Below are 20,057 nucleotides of genomic sequence, written 5' to 3'. Positions count from 1 at the left end.
CATCTACAGTGTACAGAGATCGTGCCCGGCGGTTCCTTTGGTTACCGGACGGAGGCGCGTCCCAATGACGTCACTGCTGAGCAACGCGGAAATGCTGTCGAGCGTCCGGCGGGTCAGAGCAGCGTGGAAGCAGGTGAGTAGGATTAGAGTCTTAATGGTAATTGTCATGGGTATATATGTATGGTGTTTTGTTCAGTTTGGTTATGATGACCCTGAGGACGGGGAGTTTACCCCGAAACATGTTGGAATAAACTGACCAAAGTTTGACTGCTTTCTACGCCTGTTTGAGTGCCGCCTTCTTTACCTGCTCATATTCAGAGGTCTTCGCCTCCAGGAGGGCACCGCAGCACCTATTATTCCATGAGTGAGTGCCGAGTACACAGTATTCTATATATATATATATATATATATATAGGGTTAGGACGCATGTTGCCCCTCACCCCCTTACCACCTAACCCTAACCCTCCCTTGCTGTAGCCTAATCCTAACCTCCCCCCCCTGCGCAGTCTAACCCTAACACCACATTCCCGCAGCCTAAACCTAACCCTCCCCGCCGCAGCCTTACCTTAACTCTCCATGGGGTTGCCTAATCTTAATCCCCCTCCCCGCATCCTAAACCTAACCCCCCTTCTCACAGCCTTACCCTAACCCTCCCCCTGCAGACTAAACCTAACCTCTCCCCCGCTTACCTCTTCAATGTCCTGGCAGTCACTTGATCGGGATCCCATCTGTCAGAAAGCCAGCATCGGGATCCAAGCTATTTGGGATGCCGGTGCCAGCATTCCGATCAGTGGAGCTAATTCTGTATGGATCGCAGGGCCCTGCGGTTGGGGCACAGATATGCGAACGCCTCTGACTGATTGACAGGCAGAGGTATTCATGGCGTGGGATGGAGACGGGATCAACAAGCGTTCGGGAAAACAGGGGGCATGACGCCCCTGTTTTCCAAGAGTGGCGAGGCCAAGGACTGCGTTGCGAGATGCAGTTTCCTTGGCCCCGCAAGCTGTACTGCAAAGGCAAGGCTCAGTAAGCTGAAACTTACTCAGCCTGCCTTCGCAGATGAACATTGCGAACGATGGTCACGATGTTCATCTGATATGTGATCGCATCGGTAATGCAGGGAGGAGTGGTATGCACCTCCTCCTGCATTTGCATTGCTAAAGACAGCAAATGCAAAGCTGCTGCAAGCAGCTTTATTTGCAATCCTTAATGAATCAGGGCCAGTGTTGGGACTCCAGCATCGGTCTTTAGGCAGCCGGGATCCCAACTGCCGGGATCCTGACCGGAACCCAATTATTATATATCATTGTGATTAAGCAGATAGTACCCTGCATATCTTGTAAGTAGAAAAATGTGCCATGCCTTTCTCGGGAGTGTTTAGGGACTGTCATACTGATTGAAATATCAGCTCTGATGTGGACACTCTCTGATGCTGGGCATGGCTATCACCTGCCCATGCAGTCCTGGACCACAAAGCAGTAACAGCACACTGCAGAGAGCCACTCTGCTGTAGGAAGGAGGGGTTGCAGCCACACAAAGAGCTGCAGAGAGGGGGCAGGTGGAATATTGCTGTGAGCAAGTCGAGTATGCCTTTGCCCGATGGACCTTGTGCCGGGCAGCACCCGAGGTGGAGTCACTGGCAGTGGCGAGGTTAGTGACAGTAGAAAAGGAGACTGGAATCAGATGAAGGACTCTTGTGTGGTTGGCAAATGGAAGCGGGAACTGGAGTGATTGCAGCAAAGAACCAGTACCTCTGCATAAAACCTCTGATCCCACTGCTTCTGCCATGTTCCGGCAGTCTGCATAGCCCCTCTCTGGTGGCCAGTTTTTTTTCTCCCTCTCGGTTCGAATACTGCACAGAGGTCTGTCCAGTTAAGTTGTGAGGTATTACAGGGGCACAAATTGTGGTCTGATGGTGTGCATGGAAAGCTATACCCGCTGAAGGGGCATGTCTTGCGATTCCCCTCTGGTGGGCTGCAGGGCGTCGCAAAGAGATTTGTTACTTTTGATGCATTGCACAGCTGGAAAGATGCGTATGCACAGTAGACACAAGGAGGTCTGTAAATAAAAGTAAAGTGATTGCGATCTCTTATTTCTTCTTGATCTCTGGGACAGGCTTCTTAAGGAGCCCTTACCCTGGTGATTACGTTTGATACACTTGAGCGGAAGAAGAATCTTATTGCCTTAATATACGACAATAAGAATTCTTAATGTACGATACCAAACTGCATATATTAATAAATAAAACCCTATAGATATAAAGTCTATATATATATATATATATATATATATATAGAGAGAGAGAGAGAGAGAGAGAGAGAAAGAGATATTTCACATTCATGACAACACTAAAGTACATGTATGCGCATTAATAGAGGGGTTTCACATTTGCATAATCAAGTGCCATTTTACAGTCACGTTAGCATTTCATTTGTTTGCATGTTGACTCTCACATTACACTATTGAGATAAGTGAAGAGGGTGGGTGGTTTGAGGTTCTTGAAGGTATGTGCTTGCATACACATCTCCACAACATTGGTCACAACCCCCATATAGCTAGTAACACCGATGTGGCGCTGGTCACACCCTTTCTGCAGCACATAATAGGCCCTTCATAAATTTCAGCTCCAGGCCCATGTGGACCTTAATCTGGCACTGACTGCCAGTGAGGGTTAAGGTTAGGCTGTGGGAGGATAGTTAGGATTAGGCTGTGGGAAAGCGAGGTTAGGATTAGGCACCACCAAGGAGGGTTAGGATCAGGCTTTGTGGTTGGTCGGTTAGGAGGTTTAGGGATCAGGGTTAGCTTACTTTCTTAGCCAGTGTCAGGATTTCAACTCTGGGGTGCCGCTGTTGGTGTATTGCTAGACAGCATCCAAAGAGCCAGGATATCCTATGTAATGCTTTACTCCAGCTATCTGTTTGTCACCCCAGCTCCCTCGTGTGTTACTCCAGCTCCCCACATATCACTCCAGCCCCCTGTGTGTCATTCCAGTAAACCCATGGCACTCCACTCCCCCTCATGTCACTCCAGCCCCGCTCTCTAAGTCACTCCAGTCCCAATGTGTGTAACTGCAGCACCAAGTGAACTTACTTTTTTTGTCTTCTGCCTGCAGTGCTACTCCTTTTCTCTGTGTGGCTCCTCTAGTCTGCTGTCCTTCACTGGCATGATAGCATGATATTATGCCAGCACCGCTGGGGGTCTTTCTTTTCATGTCTGCACTGCCGGGGTCATCCTGCACTGCTGGGATCCTCCTTTTCATGTCTGCATTACTGGGGTCATCCTCATCATTTCTGCACCACTGGGGTCCTTTAATTCATTTCTGCACCACCATAGTCCTCCTTTTAATTCCTGCAACTCCGGGCTCCTCCTCTTCATCCCTGTTATCAGGTCTGGAATGCCATTCCTGATGATGTCATTTTACCAATGACCTTTAGGAATGGTATATTGGTGTGTTACATCAGAAAAATAGCGATGGCTATACTTAATACAAAAGTTAGCATTTGGATATAGGGAAAGTGTTTGAGGCTATTGTGAGACAGCCACCAATATTAATGCAGTAATTACTGACTAGAATTTTTGCTATGCTATCAGAGCTGTGGCATTGCTGAAATGAAGACAATAGATGTATGATAATAATTGTAGAAATGTTAAAACAGTCAGCTGCTAGCCACCATGATTGTTTTTCACAGTTTATATTAAAATACCCTCCTTCTTAAACTCCTTCAAATTGTGAGGAAAGCTTATGACATCACCCATCCCTGTGCATAGAGTCTTCTTGAATTTATTGCAAAATATCAAGTGATTATGCTGCATGCCAATCAGTGAGTGTCTTATTGCTGTGGGCTTGTTGATACTGTACAGTACATCATCTTCAGGTTTTTTGCCAGCTCAGAGTAGATACCCTACTAATGTTTTTCTTTAGCATCATACTCAAAGCTCACAAATAAGTAAATCCTCTAAACAACCTTGAGTTTGCTGTGATAATGTTCATTGGCATCTATACAATTATGTAATAAACTTTGTGAGGCAACTGCAATTAATACCTGAGGATACTGTATGTTGGAGTTAATTAAACAATTTCCTCCATCCCTTATAATTTTATTAGTTAGAAACAAACGGGAATCACATATAAACAAAACTTACTTGCAATTCAGTACAACAGACTTTTTTTTAAAACTGTATTTATTAAATCACAGTAAGTGGCAAATCATATGTTGTTTTGTGCTTGTGCAAAAAGACAGCTGACACTGAGGCATGATTTTATAAGATTTAAAAAAAATTGAAGGATTTGTAATGTCCAACAATACATATTGGTCCTTAGTCACAGTCATTCTGAAATGCTATTTGTTTTTTTTTAACTAAAGTTGCAGCTTTATGCATTGCCTATGTGTCAACACCCAGCCTCTTTGACCAAGTCTCTGCATTCTGCCCATCAAAGTGCCTTGGTGTTCCACTCAGCCAATCCTTATCACATCTGGGTTTTCCTGCGGGGCTGTGATTTGTAAAGCAGCGAAGACCATATCCCCTTGCAGGATTCACTTCCTGTACTGGTGAGTATACAGAATCACTAATCAGGTTAGCAATGTGTAGCTTGATGGTCAGCAATACAATATGAGTCTGACACCATCAAATAGTGAAATGCCTACTCAGCACAAAATATTTTGGCTGATCAAATGTAGGTACTTATTAATGCTGTGTAAGCTCTTGCTCAGTGAGCGAGAGTCTGAGAACAACCCGACTGAGTAGCAACTAGCCTGACCGCACCTGTCATAGAACCCAAGTTCAACCTCTCAGATCAGTCAAAGAGTCTTCTGGAACTTCAGAGAGAGGTATAAGATATATTTTACACTTAGGCCAATCTTGCTCCCAATCATCCTGCTCTTCAGTCTGTTGAGGTATTTTTCTCTGTTCTAGTACTACTCTATGATGAACAATAATAATTCCAAACAACAACAAGGCACTTGTAGAAAAGGGATCACTCCTCTATATATTGTATATTTCCACTGATACTGTACTGCTGCTCCCAATACTTGAGGCGCTTACGCTCAAAACAATATAGTTTCAAAAAAAGACCCACACATAGGGAGCGCTACCAACATACATGGAAAAATTGATTAACATTTATTACAATATACACAATACACAATAAACATCTGATTTAAAAAATTCATATACTGTAAGTATATCTCCTACTGAACCTAAACATGGAATAAACCAATTTATTCCAATCTAAAAATAAAAGTTTTCTTGCTAGTGCAAAATAGCCAACTTGTTCATAAGCTTGTGTTAGTACTGTAAACAACAGCACATAACAGTACTTTGTAATAAGAGCCAAATCAAAAGGTAGATTTGTTGGTATACTGGTACTTTAAAGAGATTTGTGATCAGCGCACCCCTAGCTTATATGTCAAGATAGTGTTCCACTAAGAACAATGTTAATAAATTTGTGCAATTTATGAAGTTTGATACAATGAACTAAACACGTTAAAATGTTCAAGTATTTAATGCAATCATTATTAACCGAGTAAAACCGAGTAAAACCGAATCCGCTCATCTCTAAATTAAGAAGATTATTACATCATATAATAAAGTATACACACTGTACAGTATTTAAAATAAAAATGTCTTTATTTAAAAGATAAAATGTCTCAATCTTGTTATATATCATTTTGTTTTAACTAGTACTGGTAAATTAAACAAGCAAACAGACATATAACACATACACAGACAAACATATATGTATGTCCTTGTGGGTACACTGAAGGCGGTTTACCCCACTTGGATGTGTTCTATTATACCCCTGGGCTTGGGGAATAGATTTCCAGGCAGTTAATTATGAACAGTCTCTCAGTGTCCTACTGAATGTAGTATGTGCTCATAGTCCTTTTTTTAAGAAAGCGATTCAAGTAAGGTAAGACTTTGATGTTTTCCTACCGTGTTAACTGTATGCTTTGATTCTGAGGTACCTGTGGCTGATACTTCAGTGGTGTAGCGGTGGTGCTTCAGTCTGCCGGCAGACTTCCCAAGCAGCAACCTCGGAATTGGAGCATACATCTAAAAAGAAAGCAGAGGTGCAAATTAAATTAGCACAGGCAGCAAATTCAGCAAAATATTTTTCTTATAAACATTGGAGAATTTGTATGTTTGTTAAGGTGGGAGATAGGGTGTATTTGTCATTTCATAATATTCCACTGAATCAACTTCCAATATACTTGGACCAAAGTTTATAGGTTCTTTTAAAATTATGGAGTGCTATCAGTTTTCAGATTGATATTTTAGCCTTATTAAAAATACACAGAACTTTCTATTATTTTCTCTTCAAAGCAATGTTCTATGCTAATAAACCGTGTCTTAAGACTCCATCTGCTCTGCCTACCATCAGTGGTCAATAGCAGAAAGAAATTGAGAAGATCATTGACTCCAAGAAGACTCTAGACCTTGTAGAAGGGGATGGGAATGAAGAGAGATCTAAAGCTGGGTACATACTAGACAATAATTTGAATGTTTTGCCCATTCTTGATGGATCAAGATTACAAATTGGTCAAATTGTCTAGAGTGTATGCACTATGCATGCTCCTGTATCATTGCTCACTGCATCTTCAGTTCGTCCCTACAGGCTGCTCAATCTGAAGATGTGGCTGATAACAACCCCATGCTTTCTGATGTGGCAGGGAACTATATATCATCTAGTTGTTAAACAGATTGTACACTGCGTATGGACCGCACAATATATTCTATCATTCCATTGCATCTGCCGTCGGCTAGGTACACAGGTCATCTATTATGTACCCAGCTTTAGATTCCATTTCATGTAAAAAGTTAACCTCAAAACTTTAATATTGGGGTCCCTTGACCTCTCTTCAAGAAAGGTTATTGTTAGAATATGATTGATCTGATAATAAAATAGTCTGATGAGCAGCTTGGGCTTTAATCACTGGACATTGAAGTCTAGATTCCAGTGCTGCAGCCATTGAGCCAAACAGATGAGATTTGTTTACTGTTTACTTTTTGTATGTTTGACCTCAGCCCACTTCTTGACAAAAGCCAATCTCCTGCAGGCAGTGGGTATAGAGGTATAGTGGGAAGTGAACACATCCACTGTTGGTGAAATTACCTATCCTTGGGATTAAGCCTGCACATGCTGCGGTTTGTTTGAAGATTACTGTCTATGGCCTATTACTGGAATTTTCTTTGTTAGCAGCTTGCCTTTAACCTGGAGTGTTTCTTGTTTGCTCTGATATCTCCAACTCTATCCTCAGACTGAATTCTGATCACTCATTGCCTGTCCCCTGCTAAAGATCCATCTTGTTTGACCATATCTACATTCTGCCCCAAAGTGCCTTGGTGTTCTTCTCAAACTATCCTTGCCATGTCTGATGCTTACCTGGAGGGCCACAAACTGCAGAGTGCAATACTGAGGACCATATACCATTGTGGGGGTCATTGATTAAAATCTGTGCTTTGCTTATACTCTGAGACCTCAGGATAAGTGGTGCCAAACTGGCAAGTGAGTCTGCAGATAAACTTTCCAGGTTATTTATTAATAACTGGTAGTCACTAATGGTCTCTGTATTATATGGTAGTCACTGTGATGTTCTCTGTGTTATATGATGATCACGGTGATGCTCTGTGATGCGTTACGTAGTATATTACAGGTATTGATAATTACTATTGAATCTTGAGACAGTGAAGCCTGCATGTTTATTTAAATGAGAACACTCCAGAACCACAGAATACATGTAGAAGGCACTGGAACTTTAATGTAATGGGAGTCAACTTGGCTTTTGACATCACCCTATAAACACTTTAGTCTTTACAATGTTGACATCTGTATACAAGCTAGATTCACTCATAAGACTAACTATATCTGCCTATCTCCCAACAAAAGTTCACTATAAAATCTCCCTCAACCACTTCACGTGTACCCGGCCTTTGAAGCCTGACTGATCTACAAGAAAAAAGGTATGAATGTGCCTCAAGGTCCTTAAAGATCCTGGTTCTTGTTGCTTTCATGTATTGACTCTACACTAAGAATAGTATTCTCAAGACTTAAAGCTGTAAGGGAAATACAAGTTTAGTTTTGCCTTTAAATCCCAAGACTGTATTTATAAAGAAAAAATATATTTTATTGGTACAGTATTTACATTTTCAAATCCATTTGCACATTAAGTGGCTAATTCTGAGTCGCATGTAAAGTGGCTTTAGTTATGGTCAGCAGAGGAAGTGTGATTTACTACTGTGCTGTACCTTCAAGTACAGTAATGTGGAAACTCCTGTAAATGTAAGAGGAAACCAGTGCCACTCATTGAATTTATGCCAACCACCGCAACCATCGCCATTAGTATCTGCACTTGCACCAACACCATGCTACAGAAGGTGGAAGGGATCCATCAAAAACAGGATTCCTTTGCTCATACTGCGCATATTGCTTTTGATTTACATCCATAATACTCATATGACCCTCTCACATGTCAGAGTGCTTTCATGTGATCACCCTGTCACCAACCAGCTCCCACTCCAAAAGTCTTCATGTCACAGAAAGACAGATCTGCCCAAGTTGCAGCTGACATAGAATATGATGAACATACACAGCCATGCATAAAGTATCTACTGTACATGTGCTGTATGCATGAACTCTCTATTTACATCCATGAAGAAAGAGCCATATGACTCAGAATCAACCCCTAGGAGTATCTGATGCCCCTGGCCACAGAGATGTATGGAAAATATGGGATGTTTGTCCTTCACTATAAGTGACATTGGGGAGATTTACTAACTTGAATTTCAATTTAATTTTGTTATAATTATAATTATTTTGTTATATTTATATATTGAATTTAGTGTTCATTTGACCATACAAAAGAGGATGGAGCATACTCTAACATTACAAAGATAAGTTCCCAAAATATGAATATTATATAAAATATCATAGAATTACAACCTGCTATAAATACATAGCAATAACAAAAGAAGAGATGACGCTACATTCTACAGCAGAGGTACTCAACTACAGTCCTCAAGTACCATCAACTGGTTTTGTGGATTTCTTTATTCATGCACAGATGAACTAATCTATTTTGCTGCTTCAGTAATTATCTCACCTGCTTCCACAGACAGATATCCTCAAAACATCACCTGTTTGTAACATTTGAGAGTTGAGGTTGAGAACCACTGCCCTAGAAGGAACAAAGGTTGTCACAAAGATGGAAAGGAGGAAGAGATAATGAATGCAGTGGTAGGAGATATTGGAGGAAGGTTATTAGGCTTCTGGGAAGAGTTTACTTTTGAGGGTACATTTAATCACTTACAGTACCTGGCATGGTTGCATGGGATAAAAACAGGCCAACTGGATTTTCACTGACATGGTTGCTGTGTCTGCCAACAATTGCATAATTCTTTACCTCTTAAATTGCCTGGGGATGGTGGAGGACAGCACGGTCACACAAGATATGACCGTTTCAGAGAAGGCCCATATACAGTAGCTGTGGTTGCAGAGCATACAACTGTGTCAGTTAAGTACTTAAAGAGATCTTTTGGAGACAGAAATAAAAAACTTAGATGCCTTTTAAGGCTTGAGGACATTGCAAGGGTTGTGATGTGAAGGATAAGGGCAGACAATTAACCTTATCAAGCACGAGTGATATACAGTACTGTAGGGAATGTGGTACAGTAATCAGACCTCAGAAAGGTCTCAAAAGAATGAAGAGTCAGCATAATCAAGAACCACTGACATATTATCAGAAAAACATATTTTGGATAGAAAAAAAAACAGTTCAAAATCCAAGGCAAGCAAATATTTAAAAAAAATGGAAACATGAATGCTGACCACATAAATAAAACAGATGTTGGCATATAAAAATAGTAACATTTGCAAGCATGTAATTGCTTCATGGAAAATAGCTGGGGAGTAGGTATGACCTAAAGTACACATGGTTAAAAAAACTGATATTATATTTTGTTCACGCTTTGAAAAGTGGAACCTTACAGAGGTTAAAGCGGTTAATCATTTATTTCAAATTTTTATACCTAAAATATTTTGTTTTGTTTAATTCAGGGTAATGTATTACATTGGTGTCATTGATGACTATGTACACACAGAATTGATACTTTATTATAAAATAGGACAGAGGGTCATACACACAGTATTCATAATTATTAATACCTATTCTTTGAAAGACATTGCATAAATGTTTTCTAGTGATTTAGAGGCATTAGACAAAAAGCTCATCTTTACATAATGAGATTGATTACCACACAACTGATCATCCCTCAAAAATGGTGCAACATAAAAAATAATGACTTTCACCAGTGGTGTGGAAAGAGGCAAATGGGGTGTGACATGTCATAAATCTCTGCAATAACTTTGTTACCTAGCTAAAGTCTTGCAACTCTATTTTACCACCTGTGTATAAAGGAATAAAAAAAGCTGTATGTAATGAGCATCAAATAAAATAATTAAGTGCAAAGAAAATAAAACAGTAAATATATTACATTTACAATATACAAATATGCAATTAATAAAATGACAAATGTTACATATTAATATAAATATTTTAGTTGCATAATTGGATTGGATTTTACCAGTAATACTATTGGGTAGCTCAGCATAAGAAACAATTTGTAATACAATCTACTATATTATGTACAGTACATATCAATGACAACCTCTATGTTAATTAGTATATGCTCCCTATAATTAATTTCAAACAAAATTACAAGACAGGAATTTTAGACAACAATAGCAGAGGGAATGTGCTGATCCATATAGACTTCATAAAATATATCAAGCTAAATTTCTCACTTAGGTCATAAGACATTTTTATACTTCAAGAGAACAGATGATAGCATCATCCTATGGGGAAAAAGGTAACACATTTAATCAGTTGTACCAGAACAAGTAATTTCAGATTTAAAGCACTTTGGCTTTAACAATACATAATTTTGAGCATTTTTTTCTCAAATTTCCAAATTTAAAAAATGCAGATGTACTGTTCCGTACTGTAGTACAGATGTATCCATGCTCATCTTACTGCGATGCTGCATGGCATGTTAGACTGTGACTATTCGCAGCCAGTGATCACTGCATTAAGTCCCTTAAGAATTCATGGAGTGATTGCCAACTGCGAATAGTTGCAGCCTGGCATGCCTTGCAGCAAGCCGTGTTGCAGCATGCTGCATCACAGCAAAGACTATCATGGCTACATCCAAAGATGATCGTGGGTAATTGTATCACCGGTGGCTATGCTATTAGCCCCTTAGCAGTGTGCTCTTCCCCATGGATTATTCTTTGGGTGCCTCAGGCACCAGAAGCATAATCCATGATAAGCGGCTGCCGCAGCCATGATAATGTATGGGATCTGGAGACTTATCCCTGATCCCATGTGTTTTTACGTGATTGCAGGTCTGTTTTCGGCCGATGAAAATGGCCTGCAATAGGATACCATAAATATTACCATTACTAGTTTTTTTTCTTTTTAATCTTTGTATTTGATTCTACCATGGATAATAAGTCCTAGTGACACATAATTAGTGTCTTCTCAACATGTACAATGTACATAACATCCATGATTTTCTCTTGTATTTAAGAAACTTTGTACTGTATACTATAGCATTGATACAGTAGCATTCTCAATTACTTAATTTCCTTATGAAGAATGTAGACTGCCAGAAACTCTGTTGCTTTATATGTGCTCTTTATTGTAACATTCATTGCTTCAATAAAAACATTTTTTTAAAGAATATATATTATGATATTTAACCCATTTAAAGAGCATATACATTTTTTCTACAGTAAAATTCCATTGTTTCCTTTAATTATACTATTCTGGAAAGAGATTAGTATAAGTTAAGAAGGATACAGAATTATTGACAGTTGAGTCACATTCTGTTGGATAATGCACTTTGGACATGATGAGTCATAGGAGTCATGACTATGCAAGTAAACCCTTTCTTACTAAGTCACCATTCCTATCCAGTTGGTGGCCAGAGTTTGTTCTGTAAGCATTTAATGCCATTGGTTTTTATTTTACTAGTTGATATTTATTAGAGATAAGCAGTTCGGATTTTAGGATATCTGAGTATATATTAGCTGCGGCTTGGGTTTTCCCACAAGACTGGTATCCCAAGTCGGATTCTAAAGCTGATGCTCAAGGTCATATAGGGTTTGAGTAAGGGAATCTAAAATTAAAACACCAATATATAGATGTGTGCTCATACTTCTTGCACAAATATGACACATACAGTAGTGGGAGATGCCTGGAGTGAGTAACCTGACAAGTCCCAAGCAGCTCTGTTAGCATCATGCTTTTCTTTCTTTTTTTTGCCGAAAAATGCATCTTATTTGTATCGCTATGTGAATAGGATGCACAAGCAGACTCTGCTGATTAATTTCTCTGTGCGCCTGTGGCTGTATCTGCACACAAAATGGTATGTTTCTTGGAAAACACTGTAATATTCCATTTTGTATGCCGATACAGCCATGGTTGCACACAGAATATAGACATGCTGCATATAATTTCAATCAGCATAAGCTGCTTGAGCATCCTTGTCACAACATTTTAATGGAAAAAGTTGCAAGTAAAGACTCTCAGTGCTACCAAAGGGCTGATTAACATGCAGTGAGGCTAGATGTAACTGGACACATCTGTACAGTGCCAAAGAAAAAACACCTCTCATAAAGGGAAAGTTTGTTGCAGAAAAACATAAAGTTGCCAACATCCCATTCACCACATAAAGTGGCAAGAAATTACTCAGTCCTTGGCCTTTATTTTTAAGTGGTGGTTCTGTGGAAGTGGCAGGATAGGAGAGTTATGTGTGTACTAATACTATCTGACACTGAGGATGTTGATGATTCTGTTTGTGTAAGTCATTCACCAGTGGCTGCAGTTCTTGCCCACGCTAAAAATAAAGTCTTTGTGATGCCTGGGTATAAGTCCAAAAAATCCACCTATTGGGTGTGGAATTATTTTTACCCAAATCCTGACAATGTTTATAAAGGCATCTGTTCCATTTGTGAAGCCAAAGTTAGTAGAGATAGGGACACTAGCTAGCTAGGCACCTCCTTCATGTCAAATAATTTGAAGCAAGTTCATAAAAAAATATTTTACAAGATTATAATGTAATTAACAATGTTGTCATCAACCTCATCATTAGTGATTGGAAGTAGTTCTTCCCAAAAAAATGTTGTGGGGTCCAAACAAACCAAGCACTTTTGCCACAAAAGTGGCAGTCCCTGTTGCTGAAATGCTTGGTTTGTTAAACTATACATGTCCTTTTTAATATCCAACATAGTTGTGAGTGGGAGACAATTCCATCTTGCACTACTAAAGGAGCTTGGCCTAGGAAAAACTATTTGCACATGGATAAGTAACTGCTTGGATAGCAGGGTACAGCGAGTAGTGGTCAAAGGGAAGTACTCAACCTGGTCCCCAGTAGTCAGCGGTATACCACAAGGCTCCGTACTCGGTCCACTACTGTTCAACATATGTATCAATGACCTAGAAATAGGCCTGGAAAGCATGGTGTCAATCTTTGCAGATGATACTAAACTGTTTAAGGTAATTAACTCGGAATTGGATGATCTATCTAAACTTGAACTCTGGGCATCTAAATGGAAAATGAGGTTCAATACAGACAAATGCAAGGTTATGCATTTCGGGACTAAAAACAAACTTGCAGCCTACATACTAAATGGGGAACGACTAAGTAAAACAGATTTGGAAAAGGATTTGGGGGTACTCATTGATAATAGGTTTAATAACCATACACAATGTCAAAGCACAGTAATGAAGGCAAGTAAGGTGCTAGCGTGCATAAAACAGGGAATTGAGTCAAGGAACTCGGATGTAATCCTGCTGCTGTATAAAGCATTGGTACGTCCACACCTGGAATATTGTGTTCAGTTTTGGGCACCACTGTATAAAAAGATATCTGTGAACTTGAAAGGGTCCAAAGGTGAGCTACTAAATTGATTAAAGGCCTAGAGGGACTGGATTATGAGGAAAGGCTAAATAGGTTGCACATGTATACACTAGAAAAGAGGCGTCTAAGAGGGGATATTATTAATATCTTCAAATATGTAAAGGGGCATTACAAAGAGTTATCAGAGGAATTATTTATTAATAGAACACAGTTTAGGACACGTGGGCACTCGCTGCGGCTGGAGGAGAGAAAGTTCTGAACGCGACGGAGGAAAGGGTTCTTCACTGTTAGGGCAATTAGGATGTGGAATTCCCTGCAAGGGAAGGTGGTAATGGCGTACTCTGTAAATGGATTTAAAAAAGGAATGGACACATTTCTGAATGAAAATGATATCCAAGGTTATAATATTTAAAAAATCAAAATGGTTAATCCGGGGGTTATATGAGTTATAGTAGTTAACTAGTCATAAAACATTACTCAACGGGTATAAGATTCATCACAACTTAATACAGGTTGAACACGATGGGCAAATTGCCTCTTTTCAACCTTAATTACTATGTTACCCCACAAAGACACAAAAGTATGTGTTTTTAGGGGTTGTAATTAAAATGCCGGCTGTTGGGATCTCAGCGTTCAGGATACCAATGCAGAAATCCCAACAGCCAACAATGCTGGCAGCTGAAATCCTGGTGCACCGGGGCTATTCCCACTCATGGGTGTCCTTGACACCCATATAGCGGGAATAGATCCTGTGGCGAGCAGAGCGAGCTACCAAGCCTGCAGTGTGGCGAGCGCAGCAAGCCCGCAAAGAGACTCTTAGCACTCGCCCTGCTACCAGCATTCTAGTGGGTCGGATGCTGCTGTCAGGATATTGAAAGCAGGCATCCCATTCGCCAGTAAAGCATATGTAATCCGTTTTTAGATATAGGCATAATAACGTTAAGGATGTCTTTTCTCTTGAAGATGGCCTTGTTTTTTTTAATGATGTTAATTATATTATTGAAGCACTTGGTCACTAGAGGATTGGCATGTATTTATCGATTATTCTAAAGTTAGCTTAAAATCTGTGGTTCTCCATAATGGAAATAAGTTTCCATAAGTACCACTCTTTGACTTGCAACTGGATTATTTCCCAGAAAATCTTTGAGCAGTCAGCAAAGAACATGTCAAACTGTTCCTCCAGGATATTTCTATAATGGAAAAGTGATATCAGGGCAAGTAAAGTCCAACTATACCTGTTGACTATTGGTGGACCCTTAAATGGAATGCTCCTGAGGCAAAATACAGCCCAAAATCCTATATTTCTGTGATTTAAGTGAGTTAATTGTTTATTATGTATGTATTGTTAATAAACAATATTTAAACTTTAATTCGGTGTCACTCAAAATCCCTACTTGCTAGAGACATTCCAAAACTATGTTTGAATTCAGCAGTAAGAACTATTCTACTAACCAGTGTTATTGCACCCTAAACATATGCCCTGTTTAGTTCTGAGAGTTGCATTGGTGTTACCACCTGTTCTTTCTATATTAATTATATCTGGTCTCTGTGTGATAACTTTACACCTATGGGACCAGTGCAAATGGAGTAGATTTGTTTGATATTATTCATCTCATTTTATTTGTGTATCACAGAATGTAAATTAATGACCCAAACATGTAATATAATATGGTGATATTGTGATATGAATAACAGATACTCTAAGATGCAATGAGCAATATGAGCCAAAAGCAAATTGTTTGATCTTTCTGTAAATAGTTCCCTCCTGACCTGGTTAGATCCCCGAGGCATATATTGTAATTCAGCAACAAACTCTTTGTCCCTCTTAATAAACTGCAATGTCAGAACACTACAATGCTATTATGATGGCAAATTATATGTTCTACAGCTTAGTATACCAATTTTACTGTGCTACCTTTGCAGGTCTTAAGTCTTAAAGTTTCACAATTTCTTATGGAATGATGGACCAAAAACTATAATACAATACCCATTGGGTTTGCAATTTAAAACAACAGATTTAGGTGATATATGGATCCTAGCATTCTAAATTACTTGTAATGCCTACTTGCTCTGGTACTTTTTGAGGATATTGTAAATAATAATAAAATTTAAGTTTTTCCCTTTCCATCCAGGATACTGAGTGTAATGGGTACAAGTAAGCTAGCTCTGTGAGCCTATCTTGTGTGAATTGAGGAGAATAAAATCCATCTAGCCATCCTGAAGTTTATGGGTCAAGGAGTCTCAGTCTAGCTTCAAGGGTTAGGATTTTCATAACCTGAAAGAAATGATTTGCGTATGAACCTTTGCTATGTTTCTTCTCAATCAAATACTGAAGAATGGGTATCAAAGCTGGTTCATCACTGTCAAACAATATAAATCCACCATCATATGAAAAAGGGAAGAAGTTGATTTTTACATTTTTTGTTTATTATAAAAAGTATTATCTGATTTACATAATAGATAAATTATAGATAGTCGTTAATTGCTTGCAGTAGTACTATAAGTTTTCACTGAAATTTATCCGCTGTTCACCATATACAGTATTTGAGCAACACTCCAAAGAGATAAGGAGATACATTTACTAAGCAGTGGGTTTAATGTCACTTTAAGACCAATGAGATTCACTGGCAGATTTATGGGGTCAAAATCTAGCATTTACTAAGCATCAGTTTTGACCATGTTTTAAAAAAAAAAAGGAAAAACACTGTTAACGCTAACTGGTTTTAAAATGCTGTTGTGTTACAATTACACACCAAAACCCCTATTCTACCATAAATAGTTTGCAACAACTGCACTGATCCCTAGGTTATATGTAGTCATATATATTTAAAAAATGGCATCGGATCCCATTGATTTCATATGCTTGGCCATCTGGGACAGCTGATGCAACCATAGAGAGGAGACCTGAAGTGTCATTTCACTAACCTTAGGCCAGCTGGAAAAAGACAGGAGTCCCCAGAGAGTGCCATGCCTTAAAAAAATGTCCTAGTGTAATTATCATTAGTGCTTTTCCTGTACCTGATGCCTGCTGAAAACAGGGTAATAAGTTGAAAAAAAAAGAGGTTACGCAATGTGTCCATCAGAATGCCTGTGTGCTAAAAATAAAAAAACATAAGTGCCAGCTTGTCCTGGTATCCAGGCATCCTGGCACTTGTAGTGCATCAAGGAAAACAGCAAATGAATACAAACACAAATTGTTATTTAAAAAAAAAATCCTTTTACCCTGAAGCCCCCCAAATTAATGAACATAGACTAGCAGGAATAACATATGTTTACATTATAATGTATTTTCCTCACAGTCTTGATATCAGTTAACTGTGAGAAAGAGCCATTATAAGTATATAGATGTAGTTCCAGCTGCTCCAGTCAGACTATTTTCATTAGTTCTGGGGACACCACTTATTTTTAGTATTGTTTTGTTCAAGTGGTATGTGAAGCCAAAAGTTTAAATAATGAGTTTTGTAGCTGGCTATCCTGGCTGATCTTGAAATGCCTACATGTATGTGTGTCTAACTGTTTTTAGCTTCCTTTTAATAATGAGTTATGTGTATTTGTTTTCACCACAAGTGAATCTGTTTATGGCTGCTTATTCTGACTAACGACATCTCTGGCATTACTGCAGACCTCTCCTGACCTTATATATAATGAGGACCATAAAACTATTTGATGTGTGATAAAGCACACATTTGGACTAATAAAACCAAGGGGCTTGATTCAGAAATTGATTTAAATTGCAGCTGCTGTATTTTTATATGGTAATGCTGCAGGAGACACCTGAAGTGAAAAGAGGCCCACTGCCAGTCTCTAAAATTTCAGTGCTGCATCCAAAGACTCAGCATTGGATCACCATTTTAAGCATTGGCCAGCTGAGTGAGCAAAAGGCTACTCAGAATGGCTCCCTCATCTCCAGTGCCAAATCTAGTAAATCTGCATCAGAAGATGCAGACACTGGCCTAGGCATGCCTCTAAAATGGGGCCCTGTTTTCAAGAATGCAACCCATACCTGCCCTTCACATCCACAGATCTGCACATGCGCAGTGTGAAACCTAGACATGTGCCAATCAGAAACATTTGAGATGTGCATAAACATTGTTTTTACATACATCTGTGAATAAGCTCATATTGGGGGTCATTCCAACCCGATCGCTCGCTGCAGTTTGTCGCAGCGCAGTGATTGGGTCGGAACTGCGCATGCGCCGGTGCCGCAGTACGCCAGCGCATGGCAACTTTCATTGCCTAGCGATCGCTCTGAGACAGAGGCGGTCGCTCGGTGGGAGGGGGCTGGATGGCTGTGTTAAGTTGCTGTTTAGGGATAGTGGTCCGGCCAACACAGGCATGGCTTGACCATTGGGGGGGGTGGGCCGCGGTGGCTGCGTGATGTCAGCAACAATTAACTCCCGGCCAGCCACAGGAGCTGCGCTGGCCGGAAGTTACTCCTCAAATACAAAGGCATCGCCACTGTGCGATGCTTTTGTATTTGTGCAGGGGGGGCCGTACTGACATGCGGGGCGGACTAGCCCTGTGCTGGGCGTCCCCCCGCATGTCAGGGAAGATGATCGTAGCTGTGCTAAATTTAGCACAGCTACGATCAACTTGGAATGACCCCCATAGTCAGAAAACTTGATAGGTCTAGTGCTATGCTAATATTAGTAATATCTTGAATATTGCAGTTTACTGTTATCTTTTGCATACCTAGCTTCAACCCAACCAGTCCCATTAATTTATGCAACAGACAATAAGCAGTTTCCTATAGCAAATAATCAGATCGTACTTTTCATTTTTCTACCACCTTCTAGAAGATAATAGCCAGGATGCAGTGGGAGATGAGTTTAGCATTCTGAAAACATAGGAAAAAATTGGACATTATACTGTGCAAATTTTTCCTGGAACTTGGCCAATGTAATGGTATGTGTATTTTGCTCTCTGAAAGCAAATCTTGTTCTTTTGCTCTCTGAAAGCAAATCCGATCCAACTCCTTGTGGGATTTAGACCAGGAACCGTCCAACTATTCCAGGCCAACTGAAATGTGTCTTTTAGTATAACAGTTGCACAGTATGAGAGAAAGTCACCCATTGGCACCCAAAAGTCTCATGATTAAAGCATTACACACCCTATATAAACCCAAGTCCTCTATTTATCCTTTGAAGAGTAGTAGGCATTTTTGAGAGGAGGAGGCGATGGTTTGTGATAGATAGATAGACAGACAGATAGATAGATAGATAGATAGATAGATAGATAGCATGAGGTTGGAGTATTGTTTGGAGAGTTTGCCAGATAGTTGAAAAGGCATGGCATCCTGGAGAGTGGGCAGAGAGAGTTGGAGGCTGGTGGAGGAGGAGGATGAAGCCATGTCCTAGAATCAGCCTGTGTCTGATACAGAGCCAGATGAGTGTGAGCAGCAGAAGGTGCTGGAAAGTTGAGTGGAGGACAGTTATGAGTAAACAGCGGCATCTGCACCTGGCAAAACCAGGTTAGGTTATATAGAGAGATTTTTTTATGAAGAAAACTGCATCCTGGTCCATACCATGCCTGCTGGGTGCCCAGGCATATATAACCCCTGCGTCCTTGAAGAAGGCCATGGGGAGGTCAGTCCTGGACACAGTAAACATGGTTATCTCCTGCTGTTGGGAGCTCAGGAACATTAAGAAGAGGTAAGGTGACATCAAATAAATCATGACGGTGAATATGGCTGAGGAGCACCGCGAGGGTTGAAGGACGGGAGGACAAGCTGCACTAGTCCACTACATGGAGTTCCCTTTTAACTGTAACAACCTAAATCAGTAGCAAGTGTAATTTTTTGGGCCTCTTTACAGAAAAATATATACATTTGACATACCTTTTTGGTTTAAGTAAAATATTAAACTTTTTTTGTACTATTTTTTTGGAAATAATTAGTATAAATACTTTTAGAGTACACATAAATGTTTGCATTTGGTAAATTAGTGGCACTATCCCTGAAGAGGTTAAAAGTTTTTGTATGTAATTAGTGTAAATGTTATGTTTATTAAAATATGACTATGTTCCATCCTGAGCAGAGTAAGTTTTAGTGAATTGGTAATGTGCGCTATGTGCAGATTCAAACCCACCAACCAGTCATTTTGTGTAAGGAAGCCCATTTGTACATTATTGGGGTAATT

The sequence above is a fragment of the Pseudophryne corroboree genome, chromosome 4, assembly GCF_028390025.1.
Source record: "Pseudophryne corroboree isolate aPseCor3 chromosome 4, aPseCor3.hap2, whole genome shotgun sequence".
NCBI lineage: Eukaryota > Metazoa > Chordata > Amphibia > Anura > Myobatrachidae > Pseudophryne > Pseudophryne corroboree.
The sequence above is the reverse complement of the archived record's forward strand: the minus strand, read 5'-3'. Positions refer to the sequence as shown.